Source organism: Geospiza fortis, unplaced genomic scaffold, assembly GCF_000277835.1.
Source record: "Geospiza fortis unplaced genomic scaffold, GeoFor_1.0 scaffold172, whole genome shotgun sequence".
Taxonomy (NCBI): Eukaryota; Metazoa; Chordata; class Aves; order Passeriformes; family Thraupidae; genus Geospiza; species Geospiza fortis.
The window spans coordinates 7,795,261-7,818,471 of record NW_005054309.1 but is presented as its reverse complement, the minus strand read 5'-3'; the positions used below and the strand labels follow the sequence as shown (position 1 = coordinate 7,818,471).

Here is a 23,211-nt window from a genome sequence, read left to right as displayed (position 1 = left end):
CTGGATTATGGCTCCATTGATCCACCCAGCTTTCCACTTCGATTTTGCTGGTGAAGCAGTGAAAGAGGTCATCTCTCTCTGCCATGTCTGCTGAGGCAGCTTCCTACCTACCAAAGAGCAGAGCTTACATCCCTGGAGCTCCTTGCTAGCAACCGAGCCAAACAGCAAAAATACCCTGGAACTGTTAAAAACAGAAAGTGTGACAAACAAGACGTGTTCCTGGATACACAGAGCACCTTCCCAATCTGCACTCACAAGGCTTAAAAAAGGGCTGCCAGCACATACTACAGACAGTATTTTATATTATCTTTACAGTGTAGTCCACAGCATCCATCACCAAGATGCTGATGATGTGCTGGAGGACAGACTTTTATTGTCAGCAGGAGATACCCATCGCAGCTGAAGATTCTGTAATTACTGTTTCTTAACAGAAAATGGAAGATTTATTGTTCACATAATAGTCAATGAAGGTCTTTTCTGGAGTAGAATAGTGGCTTACTTACAGGCCTTCATCTATGTCTCACATTGTATTATACAAGATTAAATGGTTTAATTTTTTCAAGCTGGGATTTTAGGTAATGTGTGGATTGTCCAGCAGTAATTATAAGGACAGAGGGTACTTGTACTATCTGCTGTGCCCTCCCCAGTCAGCTGGTACAGGGCTACCAGCAGGGACTTTCTCTTCCTACCCAGACAGTTTCTGGCTATATTTCTTTAAGTTATGAAACCACAGGTAGAGAAGATTTATATTCTGTCATTGGATAAAGGTCTTCAGCTGAGATCAAAGCAGTTAGCTGTAATTGCACAGAAAAGGGGGCAAAACAAATCCTAATTTATCAGTAGGGATTTTTCACCTCCTTAAAGTATGTGCCATCTAGAGTAGGCAACAGAGACAGGAGGCAGGAAAAAATCATCCATCATTACAGAAGCTGCCCTAATTCCCTCTTTTGCCAGTAGCCACAACAGAAATCCTAAAGACAAGATCTCAGTGCTGTGTATTATGTGTCTCCCTTAAAAAATGTCTTTTAAATGAACACTGCATGCACAAGTCAGGGATCCCACCACTGCAATGTTTCTGCCTTCTCTCCATCCTCTTTCTCACAGCTTCTTGTTAAAGCTGAGACCAGACTGTTTAACTCCAGCAGAAACTTCAGGAAAAATCACAATTCCAGACAGAGGCAGAAAATGGCAGACAAAGACCACAAGACCAAATGACTCCAAACTGAAAATAGACAAAGACTAATGGGAAATAAAGAGCACCATTTATGAGTGAGAGTATTTAATCACAAGCAGGGATGGATGGACGAGCAGTGGAACCACTGACACTTGAAGGATTTACACCAAAATTAAAAGTTTGATCCGAATAAGCTGCCCAAGATGCAGCTGAGCATCACTGAATGAATTAACAGGTGGAGCCCATCATCTGCCAGATGGTGAGGTAGGTCCAACCACCCCAAAATCCAGGATTTCTCAGAGGGGCAGAGGCTGGCAGCAGAGGACTGGCTCCTCCCTGTGCTAACCCACACGATGCCATCCTGCTACCCAGCCCAGCCCCAAGGAGAAGATGCCAGTGTAACCCCTCTGCCCCAACCACCACCTCACCTCTTCAACCCTTCTCAGAAGCTTTAAGACTAATTTAAGTGTTACACAAGCTTTTGGGACCAGGCTGAATTCCCACTTGTGAACATATTATGGTCATCATTTAAGCAGTTCTTGAGTGCAGGAGAACAAAGGAATAAATAAACGGGAAAGAGAAAGTCCAGCCATCATAAAATCAACCACCAGAAACATGCAAGGCAAAAGGGAGGGAATAAGGAACAATGCTCTCCCCTTTTATCTCAGTCTAGCATTAAAAAGACAAGATACATTCCAAACTATAAGCCGCTATGAATGAAAAACTGGCAGAGTCAATAAAATGTGAAGTAAGCCTAATTCATTTTTACTATATGACCTACTTTCAGCCAGTTTTGATTCACATGAGCAGCTAGAGCTTCAAGGTGGTGATTCGGCAAGGTCTGTTCATTAAACTCATTCTTTCTTTATGGCTTTCAGCTTCAAGGGATAAGAAAACACATTTCTGTCAAAGGCACTCTCCAAAAAGGTTCCCCCGGCACAAATGCAGCAGCAGCAGCCAGGGAAAAAATGGATATGAATGTAAATGCTGCTTCAGAACTGAAAGATGATGGGAATGAAGAAAAACTTAATTGCTGGAGGTGATGCCTGCACCACTGTGCTGGGGCCCATCTGAAGCCCTGCAGGGCAGCAGGGATGTTCTGGGGACACCAGGGTGATGGTCCCTGCTCCCCAAGCATCCCCTTGCTGCAGCCATGACTCAGCTGCCAGCCTCACTGTGTCCTGCCACCATGCAACCCTCTGTCCCTCTAAAGGAACAGTGACTGCTTCCTCTGACAGGCCAGGATGTGGCCCCAAGGTGCAGGGCTGGGACCCCTGTGCCTCCACCCTGGCAGCAGCAAACCCCTTGGGGCTTCCCTCTTACCCCTCCCTTCCCTATTGGTGTAAGAACCCTGACAGCTTTTTCCCCCCCTCTGTCTCCTCAGGAAAAATAAAAAAAAAATATTTGAAGTAATCTGCTGGCTCCTGGCTCTTCATCACACCCAGCTAGTCCTGGAGCAATAACTGAGACTGGATTTAAGATAAAATGCTGCAGAAAGTCATTTTCCATTTTGACTGGAGCACCTTCTCCCCCCTGATTTTAAAAGGGCTCTTCATTTGCCTGGGCTGGGCACGTAAATAAACACGTTAGGAGCAAATATGGATGAGATTGAGCATTGATTGATTTATCCTTAAATAACCACAGAGGTGATCTCCTCTCCTCACTGCAACACTAAGCAGGCTGGGTGCCTCATCTCTGCACAGCCCAGAATTTGCAAATTTGTGAGGCTCTCAACCTAACCAAGAGAAGTCATTTGCTTTGTAAGCAGATACCTCATTCTGTTCAAAACAATATGTGTCCTGACATCTCCCTGGCTAACCCTGACATCAGGGTGGCCATTCCAGAACAGCATCTCTGCTACCTGCACTGCCTGGGGCAGCCAGGGAGCCCGGGGGGCAAGGAAGGATGGGTGAACACACAGACCCCTCCACTGCAGCTCTCACTGTCTGCTCAGTCCCAGCTTGCAGTACCTCCACCATTACAGAAAATTAGCAAGGAACAGTGCTTTGACAAAGGCTGAGAATGCTGCACCAGGACAACACAGCTCTGCAGGCGAGGCTGGAGTGAGCCACCCCTTGCCAAAGTCACCGCAGCAGAGATCAGTTACAGACCCTTCAGAACAATCTGCCAAAATAACAGTAATTAGGAAATAAAGAGTTCATTCCTGTGCTCCTCTCGGGCTGCTGGCTGACAGCTCTGCTCCAGCTGGAATGGAGGGCACTGTCACCTCAGCAGCCGCTGCCACGAGCTGCTCCCACAAAGGGCACTCCGGGCTCCTCCAGGAGCAGCCACGCTTCACCTCGGGCCAGGGCAGGAAAAGGCATGTGGCTAAGAAAGGGGAGCCTTGGAAGACCTTTCATTAAATGTGTCTCCATGTGCAGTGAGCAGAGCTAGCTGGAACAGCAGCTGCTCATGCTGCAAAGATGTGTTAAAAACAAAGCAAAACCCCAGAATGGGAACCAAAGCTTAAAAATACAGCACATTCCCCAGACGGGTATAGTGTTATACACACACTTTACAGTGAAGAGAAAAAAAAATAAAAAAGAAAAAAAAGAAAGAAAAAGGGATATTATTTTTTTCTAGAAGGAAACCATCATTTGAATATTTTGGCTCGGAAGAATTTCCTTCCGTCATCAGCAAAGCAAAGGATCTGTGAGAAAACGTCCTTCCTGCAAAAAGGGGGAAAACAATTTCTGGCTTGAGGCTAAAAAATGAAGCAATAAACCCTCTAAAGCTCAACTGAACAAAATACCATGAGAGCTTTTAGGCGGAGCTGAGCCTGACCTTAAGCCTGGCCTGGCTAACTGTAGCCTTCTCATGAGATTAAATAAAAATAAAAAAATCATGCTCTGTGCCGTGGTGTTCTGATGGATACACCCTCCTGGCATCAGCCCTGGCTTGCCACCAGTCAGTACATTTGAGACTTCTGTTCACCTTGAAGCAAAACATGCAGCTATACAAATGAGTTTTTCCATATTTTCAATGCAAATAGGGGATTATTCAAAAACAAGTTGATCTCAGCCTCCTAGGAGACATGGAAAGGTCACAGAGCAGGCTGCAGAATATTTTCCCAGCCTTCCTCAAAAATATTTAAACTTACATGATTTCTCTATTTTAAGGCCTTCTCTGAGGCTTCTTCCCAAAAGTTCTGAAAAATAATCAATTAAATGAAACCGCTCTACAAAAAGAGGACACCTAAGGACAAGCAAGTGTGGGCAGGAAAATAGATTTCGGTGCTTCTATGAACTCTGGCAGCAAAGACACAGGCAGATGGAAGCAGCAGCAAGGGAGCTCAGCTGAGCAGAGCCTGTGCCCAGCAGGAGGATGCCCAGCAGTGCCACCAGCACCGGGCACCTCGCTCCAGACACAATTCCCATTCCTGGAGCTCACTGGAGCAAAGGGCACTGGCATGAGCATCCCCAGTGCCCATGGTGGGAGACACGGGGCTGGAAAGGAGCGTGGAGGAGGATGAGGGATGTGGGAAGCAGGGCAGCCCCATGGCAGGGAGCTGCCAAGGCTGGCAGCAGCGATGCTGCAGGATTGCGCTCGCCCGGCTCGCACGGGAGCGGAGCTGCCTGTGACTCACAGCTCTGCACCACTCGGCCCTGCTCCCCTCCCCTCCCAACTGGCTTCAGCATTACATGTAGTATTATTATTCCTCTCTCCTTTCTTTGGTTTTTTTTTTTTTTGCCTCACTGGCTGTTTCACTGCTCACCAAAATATCTTCAAGGAAGGGAGCTGCAGAGGGTGAAAGCCGACAGGGAACTTGCCAGCCCCAGCCCTCACAGCCACCATGGAGAAGCATCTGGGATGTGGACTTTTATTTTCCATCATTAAATCACAAACTCCTTGCAGGAGGTTTGCTAGTTCACATAATGCTGCAATAACAAATCAGGTTTTCACCTGTGTTTAATTCACAACACTAACCTGGGCTCTAAAAGCCTCTAATTTTTCCATGAGTTCCCAGCTAATGGGATGTCTCCAACCTTTCTAGTGGGTCCTTTGTTTAGAGACTCAAGTAATCTCTGGGACAGCCTGAAAACATACTTCTTGTCTCCTTTCACCTTAAAAAATAAAGATCTATAATATTTAATATTAAATGGAGTTAACAGAGCGAGGAAGACTAACTGCCAGTCCTGCTGATATCTATGGGAATGTGCCTACCCAGAAGTTGATGGGAACAGACCCACAGAGCTGCTCTCCAGGTACCAGAGCTCAGTGCAGATCTTTGGGCTGAGTCCATTATTTATAGGATGATTATTTAATGAAGATGGGGACGGACAGGATGCACCAAGTGATCACTAATGTGGCCACTGGTGTTGGCACAAATGTGCCAGGGTTTGAAAGTGCAATGGAGTGTAAATCACCCGTGTTCAGGGTTTGCATGCGATGCACCAAATCCCAGGTTATGGGAAGAGCCCACAGGTGGTAGCAAAGGTAAGAGTTCATCCTGAGCACACCATAGAAAGAGGTATTTGAAGCTGTTTGAGAAGAGGAGATGCCACCCATCTTTGACCAGTCAAGGGATGCAGCCTGGGCAGGCACACACACTGCTTTAGGTCCTACCCCCAGGCAGAAGGCAGCGCCTGAAGTCAGCTGGGTAACTCAGTCCTGTCTCCCCATCTTGGCTGCTGGCAGAGGGGCTGATGAATAACCTTCAGGAAAAGTGGTTTGCCCCATTCCAACAACTTGTACAGGCCACAGACAGACACAAGGATGCCACCAGCAGAGCAGAATCAGGCCAGGCTGTGCAGAAAGGGGTTTGCTGCTCTGACTGAGCAGCTGCACTTTCCATGGTTAAGTTTTCATTCAGAAGCCAAAGCTACCCATACACAAAGTGAACTAAATCAGTTTCAACACTGAACCCTGTAGCACTACAGAGTCACCTTCCTCTGCAGAAAAACACTGCTCCTCACAGATGCCTTTGGCTTGTTGAGCTCTAAGGTGTGTCTGTATCCTCCATAAGAGACCACGAGCAATGCCAGGCCCTGGGAATGCACAGATTGTGTGTGACGCCACCAAAAACTACCCTGGGTCCAGGTAATCTGTGTCCACAGCTGCCTGCTCACTCAGCTCCCTTTCATCCATTCTTCAAAGTCTCCCCTGATGCTTCTGAAAGTGATCTCGTTCCTACCCCGAGCCACTCAAATTTGTCGTCATCCATTCTGCACTCACACAGGTTTTCTCCTCTGCTGCTGAAGACAGACCAGCTCCTCCACAGGATCGCAAGGCCTGCAGGGACCACAGCCAAACCTGCAGCTACCAAAGCTTCCTTTGCACTCTTTGCACCAGCAAGGGCTCTTTAGAGGATGGAGCATCTGCAAAGCTCATTCCCCCAGCTAACAGCCTTCTTCTTGGCACCAAGTGCTGAAGACGTGCTGAGACCTGTCTGGCTTTTTCAACAGTGGTTTCCCTCAATACAGACCCCAAGGCCAGTTTTTCTTTGAGGACTTAAGGTCAGTCAGAGCTTGGTAGAGGCAGAGGGTGTCTGCTATAGGACGGTTTGTGCAGATACAGGGCACATATCTCAGGTGAACGGAGTAACCTGGATCCTTTGGTAACTGACTTGGGCTTACCCAAACACACCCCACAATCCTCACAGCTCAACCTCTTGGCTAAACCCAGTGTTTCCTGCTTCAGTTGCACCTCTGCTTTTTCCCCTGGGTGAATCCCTTTTCTTTCACAGCATTCTCTGCACTTCCATTCCTTTTTTTCCTACACTCAGCAGTAGATCTTGTGGTAGCCTCTAATGGTGGGCATCAATAAAACAAACCAGCCTTGCGAGTCTTTTGTTTTCCAGTCAGACATATATCTGCCTTCTCCCCCTCAGTACTATTTTCCTCTGAGCACCAGCTCAGCTGAGGGACTCCTGCATCACTGCTGCCAGGCTGACACCATTTAGATGGATGTTGTGGGGCCAGTCACCCCCGAGAGCTGCCTCACTCCTCCATCATTTGGAGGTGCTCATCTATTACAACCATTTCCCTTCACATTTCCCTTCACCACCCTAACAAATTATCACCATCCCTACCACATGCACTATATCTGCTACACATTTGTAGGCACCTCTGCTCCAAACAGTTTTATTAGAAGCCTCTGTACCCATTAAGGCCTGAAAGGATGAGTGCCAGTGGCCTTTTGTAGGTTAATCCACAAGAGAGCAAGAGAGTGCAAGGTATTCTGTCCATTCAAATTACTCATTTTACATTATAATAGTATGAATATTAATACTGTCCATTGAAAAAGTGTGTTAATTAGGACGCTGGCAGTTTTTTGGACCACTGCCACACAAAATAAGCACTCAGGGGTACGTGACTATTCAAGCCCACATCCCAAATTGCCATTTACCACAGTGGCACACTCAGTTCAAGAGCCAAATCACCAAAACAATTAACAAGTGAACAGCCTACAGAGGGTTAATATTACTTATTTTTCCTCTACTAATTTCAGTTATTCCCCTTCCTAGTAAAACAGTATTTAACCAAACCACAAATAATTTGCATAGCACACACGTGCTGGCTGCTGGGAGGTTTTCAAGCAAACAGAACAAATGCCTCATTAATAACTAAGTGCCAAGAAATGCAGAAATAATTTTGTACCAGACTACGAAAACCAAAGCAGTTTATTCTTCTGAGGCTTGCCTTGGATTAAACACTATGCTCCTTTGATAAGACTGGTTTGGACACATGAGAAAATGGAGGAGGCACGGTCCACATATGTACAAGAAGGACGCAAGAAACTTGGGAGGTTGGTGTAGTTCAGACACAACTTTTTTAAGCAGGTAAAGCTCTCACAAGCTCAGGGAGAGGCCTGGTCACTGGCACATTAATAGCACACAGATGATCTTTAACAGATATGATATTTCCCCTTTCCAGTTTCTGTTTCTATTTTTATCTGACAGCATGGATGTGCAATCTCCACTGCAGTCTGCTGATCTCAAGGCTAATCTTCGTTTTCTGCCAGCAAAATGAAAGGTCAGCTACAGACCAGACACCAGGAAGGCCTCCCAGATGCCTGGGTATTTATGGACCTGATAATCTGGATGTCAGTGAGCATCTTGCCACAGAGGAAGCAAGCAGAACTGCAGACCAGCAGCCCTGGGCACCGCTGATCACCACCAGGAAACCATCGAGGTTCCTCCAAATGCTTGAGATGTGCAAACACACTCTTTTTTTCCCACAATGGAACAAACCCCAAGCATTTTTAAGATTTTGCAAAAACAAGATTTGCACCAAGGGGTCCAATCTGAATGAAAACCTCCTAGGTTCTGGTTGGCTGTGGTGTTTTCCCAAGGTGCAGGAGAAGCACATTTGATGCCTTGGATCTTTCTCCTTCTGCTTCAGGGAAGGTGTTTTCCTTTGGGAACACTTTAAGTTGGAAACACAAATCCAAATTTCCCACCTGTGAAGCCACTGCCATACCACAGTTATTAAGGGTCAAAGTATTTCTACCCCTCAAAGAGGTTACAGCCAAAACCTATCTTCACAAATTAGGGTTTCTCAGCATTGTGAGACTGACAAAACTTAGTGCCATCCTCTTCAACACCTAAAATAAGCTAACTTTACCTCATACCCATCAGTCAACAGATCCACTTTCTCCTGCAGGACCTTCAGCAAAGCTTCCCAGCCCCATTTATGAAAGCAGAGACTTGAAAACATCTGCCCAGACACAATGACTTCATTTTTAGAAGCTCTTGGTGCCCTGACCCACAGTGTAAGTCAACAAAAGAATGAGGTCTGCCAGCACAGCTGCAGATCAGGTCCCCTTTTGCCTCAGTGTAAATAAGGCATCTAAAATTAAAGCAGACTCCTGCAAGTGAGGATGACCAGGGCCTCTGGTCTTTGCATTCCCAGCTTGACATATGGAGCTGCAGATGAGATTTTGCACGTGCACATACACACACAGGCTTGGCGTGAGAGAAAGGTTCAAACACAAAGAATTTCGGGCTCTTGAAGACCATCAGTTGGAAGCAGCTGCAGAAACCTTTGATAATTCCCTGGGTTACTGAGCACTTTGCTGCTTAAATCTCTCCCTGGCCAGAGCTATTGCCTGTCACCCACCAAAAGCTAATCCTCTTTTTCCTGATTTCATCTCTAACTTCTCTTTTCCCCCTCTCCATACAAGTGCAAAGCACCTTTAATCTTAATTTCAGATGTACTTCTCATGATGCTGCAGATGTGTTATCTGCCACTGACAGTATCTGCCACCTATTTCTCCTTAAAGGACACTGCTTGACCTTGTAACAGCTTCCATGCCTCCAGCTTTAGAGGCTGAGCCTTTCTGTTTGAATGGATCACAAGTAATCACTTTTCTGTATGCATTATTAGCAGTGAACCAACTACCCAGAGAGCTTCTGCTTTGTTGGTTTCCTCCCCCCTCCCCTCCAAATGCAGCATTTTTCCTGGGCAGAGACATATTATGGCAATTCAGACACTGACAACTGTGTAAATCACACCCAGGCAAAAGTTATTGATGACCTCATTCCAGTAAAGCATGAGATGATCAAGCTGCCCCACGGTATTTTGATCATCTGAGAACCCTGAAATTGAAAGTCGCAGGCTCCATTTTGCTTGGAAACCTAACAAAAGGCATTAACTGTGACAAAAGGCACTTAGAACATCTCTTAAATTATCTCATTTCACACCAGCAGTAACAAATACTCATTTTCCTTTATTAACATACTCTCCTTGCCCATAACCTCTCTCATTTTTCTAGTTTTGAATTAAAACGCTTTCAAGTTATTGATCCCTTCTGCTGAAATTCTCTCCTCCTGTTTTTATTAGCTCTTGTACACAGCCTAATTTGAGTGATATGAACAGTGCATCCAGCACAAGCACCTCTCTGGCAGACCTGTCTCCCAGGAGCTGATGTGATTAATCTGTGCCGTGCAAGACAAGTCACGTTCCACAGCCCCAGCTCCTCCACACTGCTGCTGTGCTCAGAATGCCACTCTCACACCTGTTATTAAATTATGTAATTACCTTATTTCTTCTCAAGTGCCTTCCCAAACAGGTTGTAGACAGTCACCAGTGAGGGAAGAAGAAAACTCAATACTGGGAGCATCTGCTGGAGCTTTCAAGAGCATTCATTTGCTGTTGCCTGTCACTGGATTTCTCCCCATGCCAGCTCAGCTGTGGGCTCCCCAAGCCCAAGAACATTCCCTAGCCCTGGAATAGTGCTGCAGGCAGTAACCAGCAGAGGCAAAGGCACACACTGCTGTGGCTGTGCCAGGAGCTGCATCCCGTCCCCAGGGATGCGGGATGCTCCCACAGCTGCCTGGGGCTTCTTGCACCCTCACTGGCAGGCACATTCCACTGCCCCCACTGGGTTTAAATCCATCTGCTGATGTTCAGAGTCCTCCAAACACAAGCCCAGGCACTGTGTCACACGTTTAGGGCTCTTTCTAGAAGAAAGATTGTCACAGACATCCTTTTCACAAAAATCCTTTCTTTAGGATTTTTTCCTTCTGAGAAGCTGAGGCCCCAGAAACAAAAGGTAAACAATAGGTTATCTGCTTCTGCGGAATGCAACAGGTCAGTTCTGGATTGAAAGATGACAGATTTGGAGGAAGAAGAGTGATCTTAGACACATGGCACAGCCCAAAATTGTGCCCTCTCTGAGCCCTTTGGCTAATCCCCTTAGCCAGGTGCCCTCTGGAGCTGCTGGCACCACTCTGCAACCCTGCATCTGCATGGGAAAAGCACCAAATTTCCTGGGCCATGCCAAGTTTGAGTTACTGTGGGCAGATGCAAGTAAAAAAGACCCAAACCAAACCAAATCAAATCCCCAAGATTGCCACAAGGGAATAAAAGGTTGGAAGATGGAGGTGGTGCTGTAGTGCTTACCTTGGGTGAGCAGATGTGTTGTGCTTTCTCTGCACAAGGATAAATGCCAATGATTCACAGAGCCTGAGTCAGCCCAGGCCACAGACACACAAATGGCTTGAGAACCAGCCCTCCCTCAAGCCAAAAGCTGTAACCTGGCTCTCCTGGGGCTGCACAATCCAGCAAGCCAGCACAGCAAATCCATCTGCAGTGCAAGGAGTTACAGGGCAGAGGGCATGAAGGAACAGTGCACCCCTCCACATCCACGGTGGCTTTTAATGGCTGAACAGTGACAGACCTTGAACCCAGCTGCTCCTGTGGGGGCTGAACTCCATGGACAGCATCACTGCTGAGGGACAGCCATGCCCTGGACCACTGCCCAGCTGAGTGACCTCCCTGTGATGCCCACCCCTCCCTCCAGCCCCCAAATCGGTGTGGATGCTAAAGGCAGAGTACCTCCAAACCACACCATGACTATCCCAACAGATGCTGGCTTTTGTCAGTTTTTAAACTGACAAAAATATATATACATTAAAAATACTGGAGGAGTTCTTTCAGCAGGTGTTCAAGGGCCCAGCTCACTGCTGGGCTGCTGCAGGATTTTCAGTTGGTGCTGAATGTTTCCTGTGACCAGCACTCACTCCCTGGATGCTGTCCTTCAGTGCCACGGGTCAAAACTCATCTGCATTTTGGGCAGTTTCATGACTACAGCAAACAATGTTTCTGCAGAGTCCAAAAATGTAATCTGACATTGTGTTTCAGAAGCCTGTTTCTCTAACACAAGATTTCCATCTTCTTTGGCAAACTACCCCTTGTGTTAGCCTTATTGGCATTCACATACACAATTCACAACTCATCTGGAACAGGCTATTTACAGAAATTCTGCTGAACTGGCTGTCTTTCTATTAGTTATGTAGAAAAGGTTTGGCCTTGATCCTGGACCTGCTGAATAAAAGTGTGAAAGGGAAAATCTCTGAAGTCCAGGAATGCAGAGGCATTTCCACTGGTGCTGCCCATTTCAACTACAGTCATAACTGCTCTAAAAAAACAAGAGACTAATGGCAAGTCCAGTGGAATCTGCAATTTTTCCTAAGCCCTGATGACTGCTTATATTGAATTTCTACCTCTGGAAAACAAAGATGCATTTCTAGCTTTTCCTGTTGTCAGTGAGAGCTTCTGACTCTGAATAGGTTTTTATGTCCCAAGTGGGGACAGGGGAGGTTGGCTGGAGACTTCCGAATGCTCAAGTTACTGAATGAGGCATCTTATCCTCAAATAAGGTTTGGTTCAGGGAGAAATTACAATACCAAGGAAAGCCTTATAAACTGCATGGAAATCTCTCATCTTTTCAAAGGGGGATGCAAAGCAAGAAGAACAGAGTTAAGCTGGAAGGATGAAATGGCTCCCTGTCCCCATCTCACCCTGCTGGCCCCAGAGACCAGAGCAGGAGAGATGTTCATCTCTCCCAGCACATCTGCTTACCTCTGTTTCCTTTGCCATTGAGGCTGACACGTTCAACCTTTCCTCAGCAACACCCACAGTAAGTTTGGGGCTTTTTAAATGCAAATCAACACTGCCACACAAGACTCTGACCTGAATGCAGGCACAAAGCCCCACAGCCCAATGCCCTGGTCATTACACTATAGTCAGAAAAAAAAGAAAAAGGAGCATTTACCTACACTTTAAAAGCACTGCCCTGCTCCAGTGGAGAGCAAAAAAAGCTTGAGGAGGGAAGTTAGAGAACACCAGCAATCACTGGGACATCAGTGCGCAGGTCTGGAGCCCAGGCCAAGGCAGGTGACTGTGGGCTGGGATGCTCCACACCCCAGGATGAGCCCTGGGCACAGGGAGAGGAGGCTGTGGCACCTGACTCTCTGGGCTGGATCACCTCAGCTGGTGCTAACAAAGGCTCAGGTTCCCCCACATCCCTCTCCAGCTAACTGCAGCTCTGTCTGCAGCCCAAGCTGACCTCCTTCCCAGCCACCCACACACCGGCTGAGATGGGCTGGAGACAAGGGCATGTGAGGATGGAGCTGGGCTTCTAGCCACACACTTCTTGTGCACATTTCAACACAAGAATTTAAGACACCTAAAGACACACAAAAAATAGGAAGACTTAAACAAAACAAAAAAAAATTTACACCAATCTGCCATTCTTATGCAAGAAGAGGAGAAAAATCCCACAACATTTGGAAGCAGGCTGTGTTTGCTTGGCACTTTCCATCTTTAGGTAATTAGTGTAAAGGGCTTCCCAGGTAAACCTAAGAATAAAGAGCAGATTTGAAGAGAGGCACCATTCTCTCTGCAGTGAGCCTTCAAAGCAGAACCAGGAGAAGCTGCAGAGCTCCAGCCAGCTCCCTGTAGGCATCACTTGCCTCCCAGTCCTCAGGGTCAGCCACGAGTCAAGCTGCATCAAAACTTGGAGCGACACAAAAAAGTGACAAGCGAGAAACGTCTCTGAAGAGAAAACACCACAGCATTTGCAAAAGCTTCAAATCCACAGCCTGGACCAGCGTTTACAGCTTGCTGCTCCTCCTATTCCCTTCTCTAAAAAGCATCTTCCTAGCTGAGAGTGGCACCTCCAGAGCTGGGAGGAACAAAAACACCTCCCAGCTCCAAAACCTATTTTTCAGTGCTTCTCTCGGTTGTTTTCCTCAGCTGACCTAGCAGCAGCTGCTCTACTTGCTCCTCTGGGAATCAGCCTTGCTCCCAGCATTTTGTTTCCAAAATGCTGGTGCAGAGGCACTCAGCCTCCCCATGGCCTCAGAGATGGATTTCCAATGCTGGTACCACCCAGCAGCTCCCAGCTCTGCCCCCCAAACCACCCCAGCGTTGCTCTGTTTCTATCGGGAAAGGGGCAAGGACAGGGATGGGAAAGAAAGATGGGAAAGGAGGCACTTAGCAAAGGTCACTGGAGAAGTCCACAGCAGTGAGGTCCTGGCCCCCAGCTCTCTGTGCACTGCACCAGGCTCCAATCCACTAAAAGAGCCTGTTACTTCTTAAAATACAATATCCAAGTTTACATCTGCTAAAAACAGCAGGTATCAGCTTCTGCTGAGAGCAAGAAGCTCCTCACCAGTCCAGGGTTCCCATTAGAGGGATATAACCCAAAAGCAAATGTGTTTTGTAGCCCACCCAAGCCTTATAGCACCCACCAGCCACAGCCACACCCTTGTAGAACACTGCTGGTAAGATACTACAGTGAGCAGAGCAGTGGGAGCTTCAGCAGAGGAGAAGCCACCCCTCCCAGAACAGAGAGTGCTGCTTTCACCCGCAGTAACCCCGATTCTGAAAGCTGGCTCTTCGCTAAACACCTCCCCCAAACTGCACCCTCACCTCTCACTCTCAGCGCCCCCACAAAAGATCTGACAAAAGCCAAGTCTGAGTTCCCAGCCCAGGCATTCCTCTGGGACAGGAGAATGTGGCACTGGATGGATGCAGCTGCTTGCACAGAGCACCTTGTAACGCCACAGGCCAAGGAGAGGGCTCTCCCTCTGTCCCTATCCATGCCTGGCACCCACACAAATGGCACTGCAGACCCAACCACCACATTCCCCACGCCTTGCAGCACCACTGACTTTACTTGGCATCTTCAAAAGCAGCTTTTTTAACCCTAAGACATTGCAGATATTTTTTTTTGGTCCTGCAAAGCTGTGCAGTATTTAGAGAATCAGAGCAACTAGCAATGCAAGGTAGACTGGACAAATGTCACTCCACAGACACATCAATCTGCTCCTGACCTTCACCCTGCCCTTTCCCTTCACAAACTCAGCAGGGACGGAAAGGGAACAGAGATTTAAAGGGAGGCAATACATAGACATTTTTAATCACCTTTTATAACCTGCCTTCTCCAGGACTGAAAAAGCACCTTTCCCTTACATTATTCAGAAAGCAGCAAAGCTAATGTGACATATTGGTGTGTAGGTGTGTGGGGGTTGGTTTCTTGTCGGGGGGAGGGAGGGCTGAGGGCTCGCTCTGTGTTTCAGAGAAATGAAGTAGCACAAGATGTACCAGTTGCTCTGGTAACAAAGCTTTTCCCTTTTTTTTTTTTTTTTTTCTAAATAAGAATGAAGCATCATTTTAAGCATTTTTCAGTTCAGACTTCCTTGCCTGCATGGCAAAAACAAATCTGCATTTCAGAAACACACACACTCCATTTGAGTCAGCGTGGAAAGGACCTTCTCCTCCAGAGCTACTATAACATCGTGGGGAAGCTGATACATTGAGGTTGCCCATTTTCCTTCTGATAAGGCTACAGGAGTTATCACACATCAGTACTCCAGCCCAGCTCCTTCCTGCAACCCAGAAAGAGCTGGGAAAAGCCCAGCACCACCTGTGAGGTGGTGCCTGTGGAAGCAGTGAGACCCCAGCCCTGGTGAGCATCCCCACACAGCAGCACCATCCTCTCTGCTGGCACACAGAACCATCCCAGCAGAAACAGTGGCTTAATATTTAATACTGTGCTTGTCATACAGGATTATAAAGCAGCTTGTAAATCTTGTAAATCCTTTCCACACTCAGGCCATCCCTGACCTTGAAGGTGATGAGCAGCCAGTGCCCGCCCACAAGGGTCTGTGTGTGGATGTGGATGTGAGCGTTCCAGCCAACACCAAAACCATCCCAGGGGAAGGAAGAGCCTGGGACAGGGCAGGGTGGGCAGACACAAAGTGCTTCCCTGCCTCAGTCCCCTGGAGCAGGCTCTGAGAGCAGCACCAAACCATGGGGAAAGCCAGAAGCTTCCCAGACCAGAGGGACCAGCAGAGCACGAGGAGGGATGGCTGCACACATTCACACACGGGTGGTTACACTCAGCCTGCACCAAAAGCAGCCTCTGAAGAGCTTGAAAACATAAAAAAAGACCCAAAGCTGAGGATACAACACCAGAACCACCAATGCCCAAGTCACACCCAACAACATCACAGTTCATTTTATAAACATGAAGGTGGGAAAAGAGAAATGCTCACAGTGCTCCTTCAAATGCAACAGCTGTCTAGGGTTAGAGCTGCTTGTTTAGCCTGCAGGATGATGGGGCTCTGAATTCCTTCAGCAGCCTGTGAGTGGGGGCACCAGGTGCCCTTGGTGTACACAGGACCAGCACCCAGCACATCAGGCCAGGTGTTGGGACAAGGGTGTGTGGCAGCACGACCTGCTCTGCAGGCACTGGGGTGCACACTTCAGTCTGGCCTCTCCAGCAAGGCACAGCAGTCAGTGTGCAGCAATAAAAGCTGTGTATGTAAACTACAGTGAATTCTTTGCAGCAACAATCCCCAGGAAATATTAATTTTGTGCAGCATGGTAGCTTCTTCCACACGGATAAAGCAGCAGAGATTAATTATTGAGCTATTGACCATCAGCCTTTCAGAAAGGGAGACAATAAACAAACTGATTAAAAACAATTACTGTCATTCTTCACTCAGGCTAATTACCTGAACTCCTGTTAATGACCCAGGAACCTGTAGAGTCTCTGCTCTCACCAGGGCAGATGCAAAGGCCCAGCACTCGATCAGCAGCAGCCAGACTGAGACAGATGTCAGGCAACTTAAAACACAGCACAGACTCCACTCTATTTTCTCATATCCACCCTCAAAAATAAGTTAAAGGAAAAAGGAGTCTTCTAAAAGTCTTTCTTTAGGATATTTACCTGCTACCCCACCAGCCTGCACTGGTGGAATGCCTGGGGATGCCAGGAGGAAGGATGCCACTGTGCATGGAGTGCACAAATAGCACCCAGGAGTGCAGGACACACATCTGCAAACTCCAAGACAACACTATCAAACACAGGCTTGTGCCTGGGACATTCCCCCAGGTTTGTCTCAGCAACCAAATTGTCCCAGCAGTCCTGCTGCTCCCAGCTCTCCAGCAACAGGTGACTTGGATTTCAAATATTTTATTTACTTTCAAATACCCACACACCTCAATATCTCCACCTACTAGGTCAAACCTGGGCATTTGCCTCCAGGTGGATTGGCCCTGACTTCGGGCAAATACCAGCTGGGCAATAAGTAAGTCCTGACTAAAGACCCTGGGATGCATTTCTTCAGTCTTTTCCCGTGTGTATTTTACCCCAGACAGACAGACAAGCATACTAAAACAAAAAGCAATTGCAAAACCCACATTGCCTTCAAACAGCTGCCTCACTTGGGCTGGCAGAGGGCTGCAGAGGTGCTGCACCTGCCCTGGGGTGGCTCCCAGGGGTGATTCCCTGCCCTGCCCCATCAGGTGGGGAAGGTAAAGCAGCTCCTTGGAGGGGCACAGCTGACACGGGCGGCACGTGGATCCCACACACTCTAAATTAGAGCACAGCCTATTGCTGGTAATAGCTCGCTGATTATATGGCATTTACCAGATAATTAAGCAATCAATAGTTATTGTGCAGTTACAGAGGTGCCCACATACTCTATATCTTGTATCCTGTAAAATAAAACCTTGCTGGAGCTGTAAATGGAGAGCCACATCCCAGGGAACCAGGCGAAGCAGCACTTGGCATTAATGACCGCTGTCCGCCTGGCACAGTGGGGAAGGAGAACGTGAATACATAATCTCAACATCATTTACTTCCATGTTGTAAAACACACAAGATGAGAAGTACAAAGGTTACCATCTGATCTATTACCTGATTTTTTTTTTCTCACTACTGTGAAGGCATGCATCAAAATCCTTCCTGGCTGACACCATCCACAGGCCATGGCTAAGCCCATAAAAACACTGGGGGATTGCTCTGGTTTTCCACTTACTCCATGCACAGTAAATGGATGTGTACCCAAGCTTTGCACCCATCCACTGGACAGGTATTTCTGAGAAGTCCAGTATCCTTTTCCTTTGAACCCTTCTATTTATTGGTGCTGGACACCCCACTGGTTGTGGCCCTGATCTATCCAGGCAATCTAAGCACACGCAGTATTTTAAGGAGTATTTGTTTGCTCTCATGCAGAGTAGAAATAAACAGCAATAATAATGTTCTGGGACATAAAAGCAGCATTCCCTCACAGTTTAGATAATGCTCTGAAGAGTCCTAGTGAGTTTTGTGTTTAGAGTTGCTTTCAGCCATCAGCTAAAAACCAGTGAGGCAAAGGCTTAATTCCCCAAATCCAACTCATTGTATTTCTAATAGTCATTTCCTTAAATACCTATAACAAAAATAAAATCCAAGGACACAAAAATTCACTACTGCAACAATGTCTGGCACAGAAGCTAGCAAGTTCTCAGTCTTTCATCAAAACCAGTTTACAATCTGTAACATTAGATGCAGGATTATTAGAAAATAAAGAAAAGCTTCCAATTCAATTAGAGAGATAAATCATCACCAGTGCAGTCCCTCATTAAAATAAAAATTGAGCTATTCACAGGAGATTGTTAAGCAGCGAACAAGGAATGTTATTTCTCTCTGCATTTTTCCAGAGTGAGGAGCTTGTGGTTGGGGTTAGAGAAGTGAGAGCAGAGCAGGTCACTGCCGAGGGCTCCTGCAGTGCCCAGGTGTCACTGGGGTATGGCCAGAGCTGGGAAGAACCAAAGGGATATTTTAACCTGCTGCTCTGAGCAAAGGAAGACCTTTACTTGAAAATACAGAGGTCAAACAGAACCCATGGCCTTTGCCTCGAGCACAAGGCTCAGAAAACAAGGCTTTGATTCACAGGAGCACAGTGAACCACCTGAAAGGGATCTTCAAACCATGACCCAGAAAGCAGGATCAAAGCAGCAGCAGCTGCATCCCGGTGCACAGGCCCTGGCAGTGGTGCCCTCCTTCTGGGAGCTCTCAGGGCGCTCCAGGCTTGGCCAACACAGCTCTCCTCCCACGAGCAAGGAGAAGGCATGTGCTGTGCCAGGGGCTCCCCAGCCTCTCCAACACAGCAGATGCTGAGGCTCCATGAATCCCTGCTCTCTGAGGGCTCCTGTTACTGTGGTACTCCCAGACACTTCTCAGGCTCCTCAACCTGCAGGGCTGTGAGATCATTCAGCTGTAAGAACATAACCATGCCCTTTATCCCATGGGATCGTTGGGAAGTCTGCACCTTGCACATTTTCTCCCCAGGTCCTGGGCAGGCCAGCTGGTTCTCACCAGGACACCTGCAGTCTCCAGCACAAACGTGGCCATGCAGCAGGGTCAGACATTGCTGCTATATCAGATTTTCTAGGGGAGACATCATCCCCTGCCTGGAATAAACATCTCACTTCTGCCTCTTTCCAACAGCAAAGTTGCTTTTCTTGCTTCACAGAGGGACCAGCCATGAGAAGGGGGGGTGATGCTCGCCAGGTGACTGCTCCTGGCTGAGAGCACAGGGGTTGGACCTGCAGAGCTCAGCCTGGCAGCCAGCACCAGAACCCAAAAACACAACCAGAGGTGCAACACTCTCTAGGAGGGCAGCAATGGTGCCCCTCAGGTAACACAGCACAGAGGGGTAGGTCACCATCCTTGCAGGGAATTAACTGATGTGTAGATGTGGCACTTAGGGACACGGTGGGCTTGGCAATGCTGGGTTATTGTCTGGACTCAATCTTAAAGACCTTTTCCAAACTGAATGGTTCTGTGAACAGTCCAGCCCTGCCTGAGAAGGGTTTGGAAATGGCAGTGGAACAACCATCTAATTACAGAGGACGCTGCTCCTAGGTATGGATCACTTCTAAGGGCTGATTTAGAATGGAGCCAGAAGGTCTGTGTGTCTTGAAAGTTGATCCATTTGTTTTGCTGCAAGAGATAAATACAGCGGTGGTATCTGGAGAAAAAGAATGGCAGAGATCTTATTTCCACGCTGGCTTTTAGGGTGGGACACCATAAACAGTTATGTATGTTTTATATCAAAGTCTCCTTTTGTTTATAGAGCGTGTGCTACTCCAGGACTCCAGCTTAGGAGAGCTGTGAAGTCAGGCTTAGCCTGAGCTCATACCTCAATAGTTACTAATTTGGTTTGGACAGCAACGTTTTCCCCTCCACCCCCGTCACCATCCCGTCTGGCACCGGCACCACGTGAATCACACCGAGGACAATCCAGTGACTCCAGCACGTTAAAAACAGTTAGGAGGAGGATTTTCCCCTTGTACAGCACGGGGAAAAGGAACACAGAAACCTTCAGCCTACACTTGGGACATTTCTGGGTGGGTTTTTTTTCCCCTTTGAGGTAACACACAGAAAGAACTGAACCCAGCAAGAGGAAACCCGATCAGCTGAGCCACACAACCAGCAGCACCAGCTTATTTCCCTTTTTTGCTCTCCGCAAAAACACACGACGCGTTGAAAAGGCTGTTACAGGCACATAGTTTCCACGGATTGTTAGAAATATGAACCAGTTAAAATTAGGTCACCTTCCACCGTTATTTTAGCAGCTGAGAAGAAAAACAGTTCAGACGAGAGCTCCCATGGCAGGGAGCACATGGTGGGAAAACAATGAATACCAGAGGGGAAGGCTCTCTGGAATATAACCTTGATAAGAACAGCTTTGGGGTGGGGTGGTTTTTCCTTTGTTTTTGTTATTTTTTTTTAAATCTGTTTCAGTTCAAAAATTCACACATTTAAAACTCCAGAAGTTCCAGTTCATCTTCGGTTCACTTCAATCCCTTGATCCTTCTACTGACAGGATTAGTCTACAGCAGCAGGAGGATGGGGGAATCTTGGCTCTTTGAACACCATTCTCTTCAGCAGGGGCAGCTCGCTGTCTTTTAGAGCATGACAAGCAAGAGCTGTGTCTCCAAAACCACAGAGTAGGAGCACATGAGTATATTCTTTTCTATAGTCAAAATGAAACACGGGCATGACGGGTAAACAGGATCTCTGTGTGCCCACACACGCATAGTACACGTGTACACAGCACTTGTGCCCACACACACAGGAGTTTCTTGGAGAATGAGGCCCAGGGGAGCTACTGACTCCCAGCAGAACCATAAAAGTTGGCAAATTCCTCAAGCAACCATGACAAGAAACATCCCCCCACCACATATAAACACAGATAACCCCAGACTTTGAAATAATTCAGTCCCACCCCAAATGCAGAAGGAACAGTCCATAAAAAGACCCCACCAAGATAAAATCTGGAAATCCCCTAAGCTAAGAAGTGTTTGGGACAGGTGATACAATACAGCAGAGGGGCATTTTAAATATGCTTGTAAAGAAGTTCATGCTTTTAAAATCCTGCTCTCCACAGTCCCGTCACTATTCTCATCTGGCTTTCTGCTTCTAGATGTTTAGAAAAACTTAAAGCAATCCTACTGACTGTAACAGACACTTTAATAAAAACATTTTAATAGTATTTTTAATCCTGCAGCAGGTTGCTGCCAGTGGAAAGGATGGCAGCCAGCCTGTGTGCAAGCAGAGCACTAGACTGTAGCAAACTCATTTGGCAGACTATTGCAGCCGTAAACTCAGTTCTTAGATGAGATCGAGATTTAGCTATTAAAGCACAGACTTCTCACTCCCTCCTCATCATCTAATCAATAAAAAGCAACTGGGGAGAAAGGGGGAGAAAAAAAAGCAATTCATTTTCTTGTGACAGTTTCAGAGCTAATGTGAAATGCTTATTGTAAGAGCTCTGTGTGCTACACGGTGCTTGCACACAAGACCAAAGGGTCAGAGTTCAGCAAGGCTCCTTGTCAGGTTTGAAATGGTCAAAGCCTAGTCAAGGTCATGTGCTGGGATGTTCCATGTTCAACACACAGCCAGGGCAAACAGCATCACTTCAGCTGGAACTCTTACCTTATAGACCTGCCCGTAGGTACCATTGCCAACGAGCTCAACCAATTCAAAGATTCCTGCAGGATCCTAGGAGAAAAGAGAAAGAATGTTAAATAAGCAATATTTATAGACTTCTGAAAAAATAAATGTTTGATGAAGATCAACATTTTTCTGACAAGGGTTTTGAGTGGTTTTCAGGCAGACCAGGGATGGGAATTACAGGGACAATGAGCAGAAGTGTGGCACTGTCCAGGTGACAGTCCTGTGTGGGCAGCCCCAGCACTGTGGGCAGCACAGACCTGCCAGGTGCTGCCCACCTCCAGCACCTGGGCTGGGAGATGCCAGGCAGGTGTCTGTGAGTGAGCATCCATGCATTTGACTGTGATCTGCTCAATCTATGAACACTCAGTGCATGCTTTAAATGCAACAGCAAACATTTGCTGTTAAAAGTTAGCTTTTCTTATGCATCAGCTTTGGAATAAAACAATCCAACTGGCAGGGTGCCATTCTGGGGCTCAAAGCAGGGGTTTCCAGGTCTGTTCCTGAGGTCAGCAGCTTTAGTGTTACTTGGTCTAAAGGTCATTTTTGGTTTGGTGCACCCTGGCTGCTGACATCCCAGTTTGCCAGTTGAGATGAGCAGCTCCAAGGCAATGCTATATGAGGACACAACACCTTGTAAAGGTGGCAACAAAGCAGGAAACCCTGTTCCCACACCCCCCTGCACTTGGCATGTGCCCAGCCAGGGGAAGTGCAGTCACATACACGTGCACCAGCACAGCCCAAAGATGATACAAACAGTGAGGTACGAGGGAGGGTGGAGAAAGAAAGAAAGAAGGAATAACCATTGCTGCTATTTTCTCCTCTGGATGGGTTTTCCCCTTCCAGAGGCTTTATTATACTCTCCTGCTCCTCCTCCTTTTCCTGTACTCATCACTCCAATTTTGGAGAGCACAATCCCCCTGGAAGCTGGCAGATGTGGAGGCATCCTGACATCCCAGGGGTCTGTGTGTGACCTTGCCTCCCACACAACCACCCATCCTCATCCTCCCTGCTGGGGTTAGTTGAGCTGCTGGATGACTTGGCATCCCAGTGAGCCCAGGGATACCAGCTCCCAGGGATACCTCCCAAGGAGGATCAGCCAGCAGCACTCCTGAGGAGAGAGGAGATGGACACCCACCACCCCGTTACGGACACAGAGGTTTCATTCATTACAAAGCTGCATGAACTCAAGATGCTTGTGGGTCCAAAAGTCAAACACTGGATCTTTGTGAGAAGCTGAGAAGCAAGGTTCATCCAGTAGCAGTGCCACAAAAGTAAATTAATCTGAGTCCTGACGTGGCTGGGGCAGCTTTCCACCCAGCCAGGAACATGTGCTGCCATGGAGAGGCCGGGGTTTGGCACAGCTCCATGACAGGGTGACAGAACGACTCTGATCATTCAGAAATGCCACATCCCCCCTCTGCCTGCTCCTCCATCATCTACCAGCAGCTTCCTCAGGCTGCCTGGGGAACCCTGGGGTACTCCAGGGTGGGAACAACACTCAGATTCAGCAG

At 47.4% G+C, this 23,211-nt stretch overlaps 1 protein-coding gene across 1 annotated transcript in view; it reads right to left on the bottom strand.

Annotated features, from left to right (window-relative positions):
• TNIK (TRAF2 and NCK interacting kinase) overlaps nucleotides 1–21,740 on the bottom strand; it is a 121,073-nt gene extending 99,333 nt beyond the window's left edge. Inside the window, 1 exon segment of the mRNA XM_031055481.1 lies at nucleotides 21,680–21,740. The gene's annotated coding sequence lies outside the window, so the exon portion shown is untranslated.
• Nucleotides 21,741–23,211: the final 1,471 nt, after the last annotated feature.